Below are 17,634 nucleotides of genomic sequence, written 5' to 3' on the forward strand. Positions count from 1 at the left end.
CTGCAGTTTCATAAGAGTGTATATTTACAGAAGATGAATAAATGAGCAAATTAAGTTAATTAGGATATGCAGAAGATATTAAAAATAAATTTGAGGAATGGCAGGAAGAGGGGGAAGGAAGTCAAGTTTTGAAATGTCAAAATGATTGTAAAATCATTGAATTGTATAAACCTGAAAAGTATAAATACTTTTAAAAAGAGAGAGAGATTACTTTATACATGCAGTTAGTCATAACATGCTATATCGGCCTTTCCGTGATGTGGTTAGCCTTGATCGGTTTGCAAAGAGGGATATATATATATCCCTAGCTGCTGATCTAGGTGATTTCCTTCAGCGGAAAGGTGGAGGCCATTTGAAAACACAACTGTTTAAAGCTGAATCGAAGTTTCCTCTGCGTGCAAGGGATTTCTTTCGCATGGGGGTGCTCAAAATGGTAGCCCCACTAACACCCCTGCACTTTGAGGTGTTGCAATCTGTTCTTCCCCCTTTTTCTGCTGCCAGCCTCCCTCCCTCTCTCTTATTTCTAGCCGAGATAAAACGGAGGTTAAGGTTAGTAGAAATAAGAGTTTATTTCAGTTGTGGCCTGCTTTCTGTTTGCTACAAGACTGTTCTCATGCAGCTACCATAGCACTGCAATTGCTTCCCAGTTGGTGGAGCCAGAGGAATCTGTAGGCAGAGTGGCAGAGCTTTGCAGTACTAGGCAAGGTGTCACTTCCAATGTGTTTGTTTCTAAGTCTGTTCCTGCATTAATCTGCAGTTTTTCAAAATGAAGATCTCTGAATTTATATCAGTGCAGGCATTTCAAATGTATCTTACGCTAAAATATGCATTTTTAAAATGCAACCTGTGTTCTGAGAACTGCATTGCAAAATTCAGAGAAGTGCAGAATCTGAAGGATTCAATACATTCTGATCTGCACATTAGTTTGGAAGGTGCAGGTCAGATCAGTTAACACTAGAATCACCCAAATCCTTAGAATTTGCAGAATTCCCCAAAACTCTCCATCGTCTACTGAAAGATAATGCTGCATATTCAATATTTCAAGCGTTCTTGTGCAGCAGGATCTTTAGGTAGGTGATGGAAACCCTGGAAAATATTAATAATGAGAGCAGTACAAGGGTTTGGAATATCAGGGCCATTCGGACTTGGTTTCCCTTTCAGTTTTTGAGCAAAAGAAAAGTGAGATCATTAAGCTTTGCCTGCTACCTAAGAAAATGTGGTTCTGAACAAACACACACACACACACACACACACACGAAGAACCAAATTCCCAGAGTAGTGGAAAACTATATTGGATTGTGGTGGCCTTTGGCTGTGAGCAATAAAGTTTGCCTGGGTATGCCGGAAAACCCTGTGTATTTATACATTCTCTGATTTTGTCCCCAGAGATCTGCAGTAGTTGAACCAAAAGTTATCGCCTTACCTCAATAATTACAGCTTGAGTTTTTTATGAGCTGTCTTATGCAAGAGGTCAGTCTGAGTAGTAATAATGGCCCCCTCTGTTAAACACACAGGTCTCCCCACACACACCTGTAAAATGTGGAGGGAGATCGACATTTTCTGCACTGGGTCATTGCTTTTCCATCCAAAATGGCTCCGAAAACACAGAAGAGGGTATGGTTTGGCCTCATTGGCATGTTGTCAGCATTAAATGTGGCATCAAAAGCAGCAAAATTAAGTGTGTTTCCCCCCCCCCCCATGCCGGAATTTTTTTCCTCCTGACTGAATCGAACAATGCCGTTGCCATAGAAACAGCCTTTCTCAAAAAGGTCACTTGGAAGAAACTGTGTTTTAGGTGCAACTCAAGGAGATTATGGGGGATTAGCTAATTTATATATATATTTCTTTAAAGGAAATATTATGAGCGAATAATATCCAGCTGAACTGGAAGGCTCTCTCAGTAAATTAAAAACTCTGTGATAAAAGCTTTATTTCCCCTTTTCAAAATAGGAACGGTATGCAGTCGGGTGATATCTGAAATAGAGATTGTGTGTGTGTGTGTGCGCGCGCGTGTTTAACTTGGTTTTAATTAAACCTCAGTCAGGGCTGAGAAATGTGGTGAGAGCAGATAATTGCCATATTCCCAATGCAGATTTTAAACAGATATGTGTAACTCCTGACTTACTTGTACCCCTGCATTGCTTCCAGGGTGAGCTGATGCTCTTCCACCTTTCAAGGAGAGTAGGCCAAGGCCACATCCACACCAAACATTTAAAGCACTCTTGTACCACTTTATTACCCCTCACAGAATCCTGCAAACTGTAGTTTGCTATGGGGGGCTGCGTAAAGGTAAAGGGACCCCTGACCATTCGGTCCACTCTGGGGTTGTGGCGCTCATCTCGCTTTAGTGGCCAAGGGAGCTGGCGTACAGCTTCCGGGTCATGTGGCCAGCATGACTAAGCCGCTTCTGGCGAACCGGAGCAGCACATGGAAACGACATTTACCTTCCCACCGGAGCAGTACCTATTTATCTACTTGTACTTTGCCGTGCTTTCAAACTGCTAGGTTGGCAGGAGCAGGGACCAAGCAACGGGAGCTCACCCTGTCATGGGGATTCGAACTGCCAACCTTCTGATCGGCAAGTCCTAGGCTCTGTGGTTTAGCCCACAGAGTTTCAATTCTCAGAGTTACCTGGGAAGAGGGACAGTTAGTTAAGCAATTTTGGAAATGGTAGCTCTGGGGGGGGGGAGTGCGGGGGTCTCTCAACAACTCTCAGAAGCTTTCGTAAATGATTGTTGTTGCTATCATCATCATCATCATCATCATCATCATCATTTATTAGATTTCTATAACAATCTTCATCCAAAGATCACAGGGCAGTTTGCAATAAAAAAACTCACAAAAATGCATAACATAAAGGTGAAGGGACCCCTGACCGTTAGGTCCAGTTGCGGACGACTCTGGAGTTGCGGCGCTATCTCACTTTAGTGGCCGAGGGAGCCGGCGTACAGCTTCCAGGTCATGTGGCTAGCATGACTAAGTTGCTTCTGGCGAACCAGAGCAGCGCACAGAAATGCCATTTACCTTCGCGCCGGAGCGGTACCTATTTATTTACTTGCACTTTGGCGTGCTTTCGAACTGCTAGGTTGGCAGGAGCAGGGACCGAGCAACGGGAGCTCACCCCATCGCGGGGATTCGAACCGCCAACCTTCTGATTGGCAAGCCCTAGGCTCTGTGGTTTAACCCACAGCGCCACCTGCATCCCTTAACGCATAACATAGTAACAAACAAAAACAACAGCTCCCCAATGAAATCCTGGGAGAAGTGGAATGGGTTTTTTGCCTGGCGCCTGAAGATAATCAACGAAGGCGCCAGGTGAGCCACCCCCAGAAGAGTATTTCAAAAACTACAGTTACAGTGATTCTGTGCCCGAAGCCGTGGCTACATACAGTTCTATGAGAGTGCTTTAAATGTAGGGTATGGATGCAACCCAAATGCAGTGTGAGAGAAAAAATATGGGAAGAGGCAACAGACCCTCCAAGTGTCCCTATTTTCCAGGGACAGTGCTGGATTTACAGAAGCCGTCCCGGTTTCTGATTTGACCCTAGAATGTCCCGCTTTTCCTAAGGACGTCCCAATTTCCATCAGAGAATGTCGGAGGGTATGGGTGCAGTGAGAATGAAACTTAAAGGCTGTAGTGAAGAAGCTATTACCTGAGACATAATGATGTTGCCCATCCAACTGGGTTGCCCCAGCTACTCTGGGCGGCTTCCAACAAAATATTGAAAAATAAAACCTCAAACGTTAAAAACCTCCCTGTCTTCAGGTGTCTTCTAAAGTCAAATAGATGTTTATTTCCTTGACATCTGATGGGAGGGCGTTCCACAGGGCGGGCGCCACTACCAAGAAGGCCCTCTGCTTGGTTCCCTGTAACCTCACTTCTCTCAGGGAGGGGACTGCCAGAAGGCCCTCAGAGGAGGACCTCAGTGTCTGGGATGAATGATGGGGGGTGGAGACGCTCCTTCAGGTATACTGGGCCAAGGCTGTTTAGGGCTTTAAAGGTCAGCACCAATACATTTATTATGTGAAAGGCCATAATATCTTAATATAATAATGTCTTTGGGGCTTCTTCTGAGTCAGTAGGGATAGCCAAGGCCTATGGACACATTCAGATTTTTGAGCAAAACGTGTGGGCACCACCACCTCTGGTCACTTCTCTCACCTGTTCCCCAGATCAACTGCCCCCCAACAGAGAGTGAAAACTTCGCTTTCCTAGTGGATTTGGGTAAAAGTTTGATCCAGTAGAATTAATCTGAGCCTTGAAAAGCACATCGAGCTGAAAGAAGAAGCGGAAGAGAATATCTGTTTTTCAACTTCTTCCTACAGCTCTGTGTACTTCTTAAGAGAGAGAAAAGTAACCGATCTCACCACCACATGGCCAAGAAACCGGCCCATACAGGGGGGTGAGCAACCAGGCATACTTGTCCAAGACTTTGGAAGGCTAAACTGGCTAACAAGAGTCCCGTCTTGGGACTCAGGTAAGCTCTGCATGGGCCTGTCAAGGGGGCAGTTGGAGGGTGGCGCTCATAGGCTCTGTGGGCATGTAGTGAGATGATGCAGTGAGATAGTACAACATTGTTCTACCCGGACACTGAGGTCCAGCTCTGAGGGCCTTCTGGCGGTTCCCTCACTGTGAGAAGCAAAGCTACAGGGAACCAGGCAGAGGGCCTTCTTGGTAGTGGCGCCCGCCCTGTGGAACGCCCTTCCACCAGATGTCAAAGAGAACAACAACTACCAAACTTTTAGAAGACATCTGAAGGCAGCCCTGTTTAGGGAAGCTTTTAATGTTTGATGTATTACTGTATTTTAATATTTGGTTGGAAGCCGCCCAGAGTGGCTGGGGAAACCCAGCCAGATGGGCAGGGTATAAATAATATATTATTATTATTATTATTATTATTATTATTATTATTTCTATAAGAATCAGAAATACATTCTTCAAATGGTCAAATTTACAGTCACTAATCATTGCTGTAGGAATATATTTGAACTATTATTTCCTCCACTAGATTTCTGTAGTGCTGCTTCTTCTTCTTCTTCTTCCCCATTGTAAACCTTTAATTGCTATCTTGATGTTTTACAGATCAGTTTGCCTACTGATGAAGCTTGGCTTGAGTTCTAATCATTGCCAATCCAACTGTCCTCCGTCCAAACCAGCATTGTCAAACTTTTCAAACTTCATGGTTCTTCTCTCTACATTTTCATCACTGAACACGTTGAACAGCAACTGGACCACAACAGAGTGCTGAGGGACCGCACATGCTACCTCTTGCCAGCTGGAGAAGAACCCATTAAAAAGTACTCTCTAGGTATGGATTTTCAGTTGATTCAAGAAAGCATCTAATAGTTATTCTGTTCAGACAAACTTCCCCAAGCTTAGCATACCAAGCTATATGAATCAATTATATTTACTATATCAATTATACCACTCATTTCCCCAAAAGGAGTTGCGTTCATGAAAAACCTATGGGAGGTAGATACCCACTAAATTTATGATTATTTTTCTGTATAATGCTAAAGCAAGGATTCCGGCTGTCTGTGTCCCCTGACTGCTCTCTGATCTCAGCTGAACTCACCGTGAATCTCCTGGAAGTGGGGCCGCTGGTGACATGGAGAGCATGAGTGATGTGCACAGCTCTCCTTCTCCAAGCGTTTTCTGAATGAAAGTAGACATAAAGATTGAATAGGGATGGCGTGAGGTGGGATGGCAATGAAGCAAGTCGTAAAAAGTGTGTCTGGTGGGGAGATACTCATTGTGTTCAGTGTTGAGGAGGAATTAGCAACCTTCTGTGGTTCAATTGATGAAGGATATGCTATGAGTACAATGAATGAATGAATGAATACCAGCTTGAAGAAGCAGTAAAGGTAAAGGGACCCCTGACTGTTAGGTCCAGTTGTGGCCAACTCTGGGGTTGCGGCGCTCATCTCGCTTTATTGGCCGAGGGAGCCGGAGTACAGCTTCCGGATCAGGTGGCCAGCATGACTAAGCCACTTCTGGCGAACCGGAGCAGCGCACGGAAACGCCGTTTACCTTCCCGCCAGAGCGGTACCTATTTATCTACTTGCACTTTGAGGTGATTTTGAACTGCTAGGTTGGCAGGAGCAGGGACCGAGCAACGGGAGCTCACCCAGTCGCGGGGATTCGAACCACCGACCTTCTGATCGGCAAGTCCTAGGCTCTGTGGTTTAACCCACAGCGCCATCCACGTCCCTTCTGAAGAAGCAGTACCATCTGCTTAATATTCCACTCCTTCAGGTAGGGTCTGGCTTAGGGAAAGGCGACCTAGCTATAGCATGGTTTGTCATGGTATCTATAACACATAACATGTTGTTAGGCAAGAAAGCAGGACATAGGGTTATATCCAACTAAGTTCTACTCAAAGTAGATCCACTGAAATGAATGAACCTAAGTTAGTCATGTCCCTTAACTTCACTGGGTTTACTCTGAGTAGGACTAGCATAGGCAACAACCAGGGATGTGGGTGCGCTGTGGTCTAAACCACTGAGCCTCTTGGGCTTGCCAATCAAAGGGTCGGTGGTTCGAATCCCCATGACAGGGTGAGCACCCGTTGCTCTGTCCCAGCTCCTGCCAACCTAGCAGTTTGAAAGCACGCCAGTACGAGTAGATAAATAGGTAGCGCTCCGGCAGGAAGGTAAATGGTGTTTCCATGCGCTCTGGTTTTCATTGCGCCTGAAGCGGTTTAGTCATGCTGGCCACATGACCTGGAAAGCTGTCTGTGGACAAATGCCAGTGGCTCTCTCGGCCTGAAAGTGAAATGCAAAATTCTGCAAATAGCCATTAAAATAATAATAATAAAAATTAAACAGCTGCAAAAAGCCTGCTGGCATCTAAAGTTCTTCCAAAAGACAGTGGAAAGCCAAAAGCAAGAATGGCTGCTGTGTCTCTGCTGAAAGACTGGAACATGCAACACTCAAAGCCTGGCTTCTAGCTGTGGCCAGTCAGGCCTCTGTACCACTAGGGACAATGGTGCTTCTACAGATGATTTCAGCGATTAAGCTGGGATATAATGGCTCAGGTGGTCCTTCAGGTACCATGGACCCAAATTCGCACAGGTTCACATTGTTGAGCTCCTTGACACCACTCTGACTTCTCCTCACCTCACAACGCTTTTGTCTGAGCAAAACTCCCTGCTGCTTTCTGGTTAGGCTGTGACTTGTAAATATCTTGACTTTTTGTGCTACTTTAAATACTGTCTTGAGATTTTTTTGTTAATGTGCTGAGGAGTTAAATGTAATAGAACCATCATTAACCAATTTTATTGAACTAATAACTCAGAAAGACCCTGCTCTTACCATTTGTAGCTGGGCTAACAACTTAGCCGTTTTTAGCACCCCAGTTAAGAATACTCCTAATTAAGATCCAGGAGATATACATAAAGAGACTGATGTGAAGTCCTCTTTCAATTTTTCAAACTGTGAGAATACCTCTTCGAGTTTTATGGTGTTACAATCTCTGCTTGAACAATCTGCAGACAGAATGTAAAATTATGTGCTGAATTGTGTGTGCGTGTGTGTTTAATTACTGTTAGACTCAGGACAGACAGGAGCCTTTTTAAAATGCAAAAATTAAAACATGCTATAAATACAGTCGTGGGGGGGAAGAGGGATAGTGTAGTATAACATCGCCATACATCTTGATGGCTTAAGAAAGCATTCGTTTTATTGTAGAGTTTTAAAGAATTGATTGTTTTATTGCACTATATTATTCCTATGTCTGTCTTTCCTAATTGTCATGGTGAGGCACCTTGAACACCTTACGATGGAGGGGAAGAATGCAGGTGCTTATTTAATAAGTAAATAACATGCATTCAGCTTCTTCCAGAAGGTACTTCTTACACCTGAACTAGCAGAAGCCAAAGCTAGCAGGGGAATATTATTATTATTATTACTACTACTACTACTACTACTACTATTACTAAAGTACTACTACTACTATTTTTAAAAAAATCACTGCCACTCCAGTCTCCAGTGAACACTAGAAGAGTTGATGTGAAAAAATTACTATTATTATTATTTCTTGAATTTATACACCCCCATATACCTGGAGGTCTTAGGGCGGTTCACAGAACTCTGTATTTCTATTCTTGCTCCCATAAGCTGGAGAAATGGTGCTGTGAGATACTTTCTCATATGCAAACATATTTATTACAAGCTACAGAGAGAATCTAGGCTCTCTTTGGATCGAGGGCAAATGGATCTTGTGAAAAATAGGCAGGTGAAACAGTTTTGATGCCTCCTGTAATCCAGCCCATTGACCCTAAGGCAGCTTCCATTATTAGTCAACCTGCATTGACTTCCACCACCTGTGACATTGTGGGCAGGACATATGGGACTAAAGATATTTGCCATATACTGAGCTGAGCAGAGACAGACCTTCCACAAAGGTCTGAAAGCCTACAACTGTGATGGTGCAGGACTAGACGACCGGATCTCAGCTTGCTGGGGAACTCATAGATGACTGACTCAGCCTATGTCAGAGCAGCACGCATACTGGGGAAAAATACTGATTCAATGGCCTCAGATAGTCATGTGACCCTGTACTAATAGGTGTGATTTTATGGACTTGGATTGATAGAAGGCTATCAATCAGTTAAAGATGGCTGAACTGATTAAATGTCTAGCATTTAACCAATCTGTCAGTTTGGATAACTGTCCAGAGGAATTACCAAGAGCCCCCCCCCCCTTTGCTGATCTTAACACCCTAGAAGGTTTGTAGGGAAGGAGGTAGTATTTGAGATACATTTTCCCGCCTTCCCACATCAGTTTGCAATTATGATTATTTTTATTTCTTTTTTTTAAAAAAGTCATTAAAAAAATTCAGCAACATTTTAGTGGGAATTTTGCAAAGCAATTCCATTTTATATAATACATTTTTGGCTGGAAAACTGCACTGCAAGATGACAAGGATGGCTGTGTTGAAGTCCGCATATTGTTTCAGAAAGTGTGAATTGGGTTAGGTTTGCCTGTAACTGTGAACTGAGTCGAATTTCTCCCCATCCGTATTCAGAACACCACAGTAAACGTACCAAGAGATGAATGAGTCACTGTTTCCAGTCTGTGTCACCTTTACATGTCTTCTCTTAGAAGTTCATTCCATCCCATTTCCATATCAATCTCCAATTTAGAAAGCAATGAAAAAATGTGCATAAGTCTTTAAATATGCATTTTAAACATATTTTCTCCAAAAATGCATTTTTCTAGTTGTATTTTTTCTCAAAATTTGTATTTATAAATGCATTTTGATGTGCTTCTTGAGTTGGTAAGTTCTGTATAATATAAGGGACACGGCTTGCGCTGTGGTCTAAACCACAGAGCCTAGGACTTGTTGATCAGAAGGTCGGTGGTTCGAATCCCCGTGACAGGGTGAGCTCCCATTGATCGGTCCCTGCTCCTGCCAACCTAGCAGTTTGAAAGCACGTCAAAGTGCAAGTAGATAAATAGGTACCGCTCCGGCGGGAAGGTAACGGCATTTCCGTGCACTGCTCTGGTTCGCCAGAAGTGACTTAGTCATGCTGGCCACATGACCCGGAAGCTGTAAGCCGGCTCCCTCAGCCAATAAAGCAAGATGAGTGTCGCAACCCCAGAGTCGGTCATGACTGGACCTAATGGTCAGGGGTCCCTTCATCTTTACCTTTATATAATGTTCAGAGAAATGTGAAATCCCTGGAAGATATGGATCAGAGCTGATCGTATTCAGATTTGCAAAGATAGAATTCCTCAATTCCCACTGATGGTGGATCCACAATCTGGGTGCATGATGGAAGAATCTGACAGCGGCTTTCCTACACACTTGCTGATTTGCTTGCTATATTTTAAAAAATCTGCCCTGAAGATTTGTTGATCATTTCTTCCTAATTCTCACACACCCAAATTGAAGTGGGGTGTCTCTAAATTGTAACCAGTGAGACCAGCTGGAACCAAAAATAGCTGTCGATTGAGAGAGAACTCTTGCTTGCACAGAGCAGCCTGGTATTCTGCCTGTTTACATTATTTTGGCTCTTAAAACCACTTTAGCGATGGGTCAGGCTGTGTTTCCATCTTGTAATCTCTGCTGTCAAGTAAACAGGACATGGAGGAAAGCTTCTTGTTAATGCAGAAGCAGAAAAAAACCAAAACTTTTAGAGGCTGTATGTCGTTCGAGCCTTTAACCCCACGTTGACCATCCAAATTGCATTTGTCTGACACAACTATGATGTTCTTGCAGGAGGGGAGGGTTGAAGTGATACCACACGGGCTGCTACTTCAGAAAATCCAGTTGCAAAGAAGTTCCTGTTTGTGCTTGAATTGGTTTCAAAGCTTGTTTTGGGAATGTAATTTACCTAAAAGAGCAGGAATGCAGCCTTGCCTCAGAGGGGGAAGAGAAGCTCTTAAACTCTGTGGAGTTAAAGAACTTTTCCTCTCCTCATCTCTGTTCCCATCCGCTTCAGGCACAGAGTGGTGACAGGTTGAAAAATGGACCGTTGCATAGCTGAGATAGCTAACCGGGGCCAGAGACATCCCATTTGCCCTGTCCTGATACAGAAGATTATGGATCGTGTACTGTGCAAACCAATTGAGAATTTCCTTTTTGTCTTGGCAACTTTTGGTATTCCCCAAGTCTTGGGTTGTGGGCCAGTTTGCACAATGCATAGATGTCCGTACATTTCTGACCACAATTCAAAGTGTTGGTGCTGACCTTTAAACCCCTAAGCGGCCTTGGTCCAGTATACCTGAAGGAGTGTCTCCACCCCCATCGTTCAGCCCAGACACTGAGGTCCAGCACCGAGGGCCTTCTGGCAGTTCCTTCGCTATGAGAAGCCAAGTTACAGGGAACCAGGCAGAGGGCCTTCTTGGTAGTGGCTCCCGCCCTGTGGAACACCCTCCCACCAGATGTCAAAGAGAAGAACAACTACCAGTCTTTTAGAAGACATCGGAAGGATGGAGAACCTTAGTGTGTGAACCAAGACCCCTTAGGAAACAGCTGCTGCTTCACAGCAGTTGTTCCCATGACTGCCTGTAGTTGAAAACATACAGCTGGAATTGTGGAAGCAGGAAGTTCTCCCTGTCTCTGGGAAGAGCTTGGTTCACAAGCTGTATTTCTCCCTGCAAGCGCATCCACCAGAACAGTCTTTAATCCAAGTCATCAAGAGAAACAGCAGTCACTTCTTGTCTCCTGAACAAAAATATGTTTTTATTTTATTTTTGTGAAGAGTGCTATTCTCAAATGCATTGGGCATACCCAGTAGACAATTGCAAGTACTTTTTATAAATAATACCATTTTTCCAGTACTTTGTGAGTTTAATGTTTTGGCTGGGGGTGGGAAGTGATACTGTCCCCCTCTTTTGGCGTTAAATTGCAGTCTCCCCCCCCCCATTCTTAGCTACAAAAGTAACTTTAACCCTGAAACCTGACATTTAATCAGAATATTTAGCATACTTGGAACAAATAGTTGTTGATGATGCAGGAAAAATCAGGGAGAGAGCAAAAATGCTTATCATTTCCAGTGACAACAGGAGACCTCATACAAAAAACACTTGAGCTAGCAGGAGTTCCATTGCATTTCATGGAAAGCAAAGAGAGGGAGGGGGATATCTTGCAAGTTCAGAAAATAACTCATCAAAATAAAACAGGAAGAGAGGCAGCAAACAGAAAAGAGAATCAAGAAGAATGAAACAGGGCTGTCACCATATTAAAGAAACTTTAGGGTCAAACTGTACATTGCACTTAATCCACACGGCTACATGTCTTTATTTTCCTTAGATTAATAGCAACTGCAGCAAGGGGTGGTGGTATCAAGATCACATGTAGGGAGGGAAAGTCGATCCTTCCCTATCCCAGCCACAACCTCCCTTCCCCACATTGCTCCTGTAGCTTAGCAAAAAGGAGAAAAAAAGAGAAAAAATCCATTTGTGCAAAGTCGGCATCACTGCACACAATATATGGGGCATTACAAGTAAACTTTGGGTTGCAGGTGGCGCTGTGGGTAAAACCTCAGTGCCTAGGACTTGCCGATCGCATGGTCGGCAGTTCGAATCCCCGCGGCGGGGTGAGCTCCCATCGTTCGGTCCCAGCTCCTGCCCACCTAGCAGTTCGAAAGCACCCTTAAGTGCGAGTAGATAAATAGGTACCGCTTATAGCGGGGAGGTAAACGGCGTTTCCCTGTGCTGCGCTGGTGCAGGCTCGCCAGAGCAGCTTCGTCACACTGGCCACGTGACCTGGAAGTGTCTGCGGACAGCGCTGGCTCCTGGCCTCTAGAGTGAGATGAGCGTGCAACCCCAGAGTCGGTCACGACTGGCCCGTACGGGCAGGGGTATCTTTACCTTTACAAGTAAACTTAGTTGACTGGTGGTTTAAGTTTTAGTGGATCAGTAAATCAAATGATTAAATTTGCATCAGTGGGATTATGTATAAAATAGTAGGTCTGAAGCTGAAGTTGTATTTCCCTTCTGGGGCATATGTGGGGTGTAGCAAGCGTATTCTGAGAAGAGGAATCCCAAACGCACAGGCCCCAAATCCAGTTTCTCAAACAGGAAAGACTGTCTTCTAAGAAGGAGTTGGGTATCTTCCACTGGAGGAGAGATCATTAAGAGGCAATATAACTGTCAGGAGCTCATCCTACACTCAAGTAGGACCCTGGCAGAGACACATGCCCGACTGGTATGTTCTCTCCCTCCTGGTCAATCGTTCGGGAGCTTCAAAAGCTTTCTTCAGCCCGAACATCACAGTGACCGATGCCAACAGACACTGGCACACTTAGGGATCCGCAGAGTGTTCGCAGTTTGCATAAGAGACCTCAGCAACTCAGCATTTTGGCTAATCTACGTTTATTTACATACAAACACCCACAGAGCACTGCAACTTGGCTCCCTCTCTCTCTAGCATCAGACAGCAAAGAGAATGAACAAAGGACAATAGTCCCACTTCACGGAACACAGTAACACAAACATCCTGTCTCCGTCACTTCCCACTCTGTGGAGTCAAAACATACACCATCATGTGACAGACAACAATCCTATGACTGCAATCACGGAGCAGGAATTCTGACGATAACAGCCCTCTTCAGATATTTGGAGGGCATAGATAGCGCAGCAAAATTGCTTTCTGTTGCTCCAGAGAGCAGAGCCCAAGCCAATAAGTTAAATTATGAGACAGGAAACTTTGGTGAAACATCTGCATTGGCTGCATCATCTGCTACTGAGCCAGGTTTCAGACCCTTGTGTTAATTTACAAAGTCCTGAACAGCTGTGGTCCAGGGTAGAAGAAGAAGAGTTTGGATTTGATATCCCGCCTTTCACTCCCTTTAAGGAGTCTCAAAGCGGCTAACATTCTCCTTTCCCTTCCTCCCCCACAACAAACACTCTGTGAGGTGAGTGGGGCTGAGAGACTTCAAAGAAGTGTGACTGGCCCAAGGTCACCCAGCAGCTGCAGGTGGAGGAGCGGAGATGCGAACCCGGTTCCCCAGATTAGGAGACTACCGCTCTTAACCACTACACCACACTGGCTCTCTCCCTCTCTCCCTGGGTACCATAGGGATGGCCTGAACCCTTACACCCCTTTCTTGAGCACATCAGCAAGTGTGTTGTTGGTTGTCACCCAGGTTGGCAAAACTCACACTGGCAACTGAGACCCTTCTGTGACTGATAGATTGATAGCATTTATACCCCCCCCCCCAATTTCTGCAAGGAGCTCACCCAGTGAGCTTCATAACTGACTGGGGATTTGAACCCTGTTCTCCCAGCCCCTAGTCTGATGCTCTAAACACTATAGTACACTATTAGTTGGTCTCTGATTTTTTATTTTTTATTTACTGTATGGTTTTATGTACAGCCGTACCTTGGCTCCCGGATGCCTTGGGAGTCGAATATTCCGGCTCCTGAACGATCAAAAACTGGAAGTTCGTGTTCCGGTTTTTGAACATTATTTTGGAAGCCGAACGTCCAACAGGGCTTCTGCGGCTTCCGATTGGAAGTTCCTGCAGCCAATCAGAAGCCGCACTTTGGATTCCGAACATTCTGGAAGTCGAATGGACTTCTGGAACGGATTCCGTTCGACTTCTGAGGTACGACTGTATCATTGTTGTGAGCTGCTCTGATTTTTTTATAAGAACAGTGGTATATAAATATCTTTATTAATAAATAAATTCCCAAAAAGCTGCTTGAGTGGAAAGGGTTAATTACAATTGTTTGTTACACACCTTGCTTTGTCCTTTCTTTTTTGCATGAATTTCTTTCTTCTCTCTGTCTCCCTGGCTTTTGTATTTTTTGTTTTTTTAGATCCTCTGAACTTGGAAGTATTCCTTTTCTCCCCCGCTTTCTTCCCCCCTCCCTCCTCATTTTGCCTGAACGTGCGTCTTTGTCTCTTTGCGATTCAGGGTATTAACATGAGAGTGATGGCATTAATATTGATGTGGACCTCCCTTAGTAGAAGCTTCATTTCTGAGAGTGCCAGCAGCATATAAATAGTATTACTGGGTAATTAGCGAGCATCAAGCTGTGCTCTGATTTATCAGGATTTTATGTTTCACTTTTCTTGCCTCATCTAGCTTGTATTGGGTTTCCATTCCCAGATTGTGCCCAGAGAAACACTGAGCTGCACAGAAGAGAAATGGATGAGAACAATTCAGGAGCAATGACATGTTCTTGCTTGGCTCCTGTTTTCACCCCAATAGATCAGCTCCCATCAACTCTCAGCAACATGGCCAATGGCCAGGGATGATGGGAGTTGTAGTTGTAGCAGCATCTGGACGGCCACAGCTTAGCCATTCTACAACAGAGATTATGCTTGTATACAGAATGCAGCAGCCGGAATGCCAGCTGGGACTGGGTATTGTGGAGTCATAGAATCGTAAGAGTTGGAAGGGCAATGCGAGGATCATCTAGTCCAACGCCACGCAATGCAGGAATGTGCAACTTTCCCTTATGGGTATTGAACCTGCAACCTTGGCATTATTAGCACCACACTCTAACCGACTGAGCTACCCAGAAACACATTTAACTCTGCTGCAAGAGATGCACTGACTTCCAGCCCATTTTTGAGTAGGGATGGCAGAGAATTTCGATTCAGCTTGTATTTAAAGGCAGAGATGCTTAATTTGCACTTTCCCAAACAATGCACAATTTGAAACCCAACCATTCATGGAAATTCACCCTTCTCTGAATTTTGCGGTGAAGTTTTCCAGCCGAATTTTGTGTGCAAATATATATACCAGAGTAAAGTGTGCATAGAAATGCATATGCTATTTATTTGTTTTTATTTCATGAAATTTATATACCTCTTAATTGTTAAAAAAAACAACAACTAATAAAGGGAATTTTACAGAAAGCATAATATTAGTAAATGTAACTTATAAAAATCCATTATATTTGCAGAAAGTACATTGCAAAAATGTTTGTATTTGGGACGACACCTTCATTCTCTTAATTTTGGTGCTAAGCAAAGGTCTTTAATTTCCCCCAGGCCTTTTATAACTTTTCAAAATTGAGCTTTTCTTCTGCTTTCGGGAGCTTTTTCCATTGAATTGTTGGATTCCTCTCTCTCCCGCCCTAAAATGCCCTGGAACCTTTGAAGGGTGGGATATAAATCTGTTATATACAATATTATTAGAAAGGAAAACTTCTGGATCTATCAATCTGTTTAAATATTTATCATCTGCACTTTAATATAAAACATCACAAGGCAGTATACAACCTAAAAAGCACAGCAAAGCATCTCAGGTGAAAATACAGTTTTTAGAAGATGTTTGGAAAAAAGCAGAGAGGACTCCTGCTAATTTTGCCCTATAGATCCAAGACCTAAAAGCACAAGGATTTAATGTGGAAGACAAAACTCTTCAAAACAAAACAAAACAAAACCTAGCTTCTGATTTTTAAGAAAAGAGTTCTCCTTTTGCACATGCCATGTTCCTTAGAATCATTCCATCCTGGGTGCTCATAAAACTAGAGGGGGTTTCACACATGTTGAATGAACCGGGGGGGGGGGTGAGTCTGGGAGCCATGCAGTCACCCACCCCTGTCATCTGGGCTGCTGCCATAACCGCACTCCTTTGACATTTGCACACCCTTTGGATATTGAAAGCCATTCTACTTCTTTTTTAAAAAAATAATATTTATTAAAAGTTTAAAGATTACAGAAAAAAGAAAGAGAGAGAAAAAAATAAACAATACAAATCAATACATTACTATACATAAAAAAGAAAAAAGAAAAGACACAATACATCAAAACAAAAGCAAAAGCAAAAACAATTAAAAACACATCCAATATTTCCATATCTTTGTCTTTCATTAACTTGTTTCATCGACCTCCTCACACCTCCCTTTTTTGTGTTCTAATTATTAATTATTTCAGCAAATCCTTTCCATCTTTCACTATTTTCTGTCATATAATTGTCATAATTTATTTTAACCTTATCTTACCATTAATACCCTGAAACTTATTTGTACTTAACTCCTTATAACATTTCTACTAAAGCCATGTAATTTCATTCCAACATTTTTCTAACACTCATTAATTTTACAATGTTTCTATAAATAAATTTTAAACTTTTTTCCAATCTTCTTCCACTGTCTCTTCTCCCTGGTCTCGGATTCTGCCAGTCCTTTCTATCAATTCCATATGGTCCATCAACCTGGTGATCTTCTGTCCGGAAAGCCATTCTACTTCTATATGTTATGTCAAAAGTTCATTTCTTCACTGCCTTTTAGCCAAAAAGGCCCCAAGGCACCTCACAAGGAATAATACAAAGGATAATTCAGGCAAAATAAATTTAAAAAATAGTGTGGAAAAAATTAAAACAAAATCTAAAATGCATTCACATTCCTGCCGAAAGGAAGTACCCAGCAAAATATCAGAGATTGCAGGAGCAGTTCCTCCCATAGCTGTCAACGTTTCCTGTTTTTTAAGGGAAATTCCCTTATTCCCAATAGGATTCTTCGCAAGAAAAGGGAAAAGTTGACAGCTATGGTTCCTCCTTATAAGAATCTCAGGTAGGGGTGATGAGGTGGTGGGGCAGAAAGTAGCCTCTTGATGGACCCAGCACAATTTCTTGTAGCAACCTGCAGTTTGTGGGCAGAGCTCCTACACAAGAGGAAGCACCTTACTAGAGAGGAGCCATCATTGTACGGAGAAGCCATACCGTCATGTCTGTGTAGACATCAGGGAAACATAGAAGCAGCAGTGGGTGGCACTAGGCAACATTGCTACACATTTCAGTGTGTAGAGAGACTTAGGGGAACCCGCCACTGTCGTCTTGTCCCATGGCTTTCATTCGAAACCCCGGTTGTTTTACTGAAGAGGGCAGAAATGTTTTAACTAATCAAATCCATATAATATTTTTTGTATAGAACAATGAGAGTCATGAAGTTGGATGTCAGTATGCTGTGTTGTTATGATGATGCTGTATATTATAATTTTGTTGCATGCCACCCTAATTTCCAAGGTGCGTGAGATTCCAGGGGTTGACTACCCAGGGTTCGTGTTTCCTTTTGGAATGAGGCACAGCAGAGACTGTGGTGTCTTTATGAAATATGGTTTATTTACACACATATATACTACCTGAGCCTATGGTGGAGGGGTTCACGGCATTAACACCCCAAAAAGGGTCTTGTTCCTCCTGTAGCTACAGCCTTGGATTCAAA

The 17,634-nt window shown here is 43.4% G+C and overlaps 1 protein-coding gene across 7 annotated transcripts in view; it reads left to right on the plus strand.

Annotated features, from left to right (window-relative positions):
* PKNOX2 (PBX/knotted 1 homeobox 2) overlaps positions 1 to 17,634 on the plus strand; it is a 434,276-nt gene that overhangs the window by 188,425 nt on the left and 228,217 nt on the right. For 6 of the 7 annotated variants that reach the window (XM_080982483.1, XM_080982485.1, XM_080982487.1 and 3 more), the window contains exon 4: positions 5,084 to 5,309. The exons of the other annotated variant lie outside the window; for it this stretch is intronic. The gene's annotated coding sequence lies outside the window, so the exon portion shown is untranslated. The remainder of the gene's footprint in view (positions 1 to 5,083; positions 5,310 to 17,634) is intronic. 7 annotated transcript variants of the gene reach the window in all.

The sequence above is a fragment of the Podarcis pityusensis genome (assembly GCF_964106645.2).
Source record: "Podarcis pityusensis genome assembly, chromosome: 15".
In the NCBI taxonomy this organism is placed as follows: Eukaryota; Metazoa; Chordata; class Lepidosauria; order Squamata; family Lacertidae; genus Podarcis; species Podarcis pityusensis.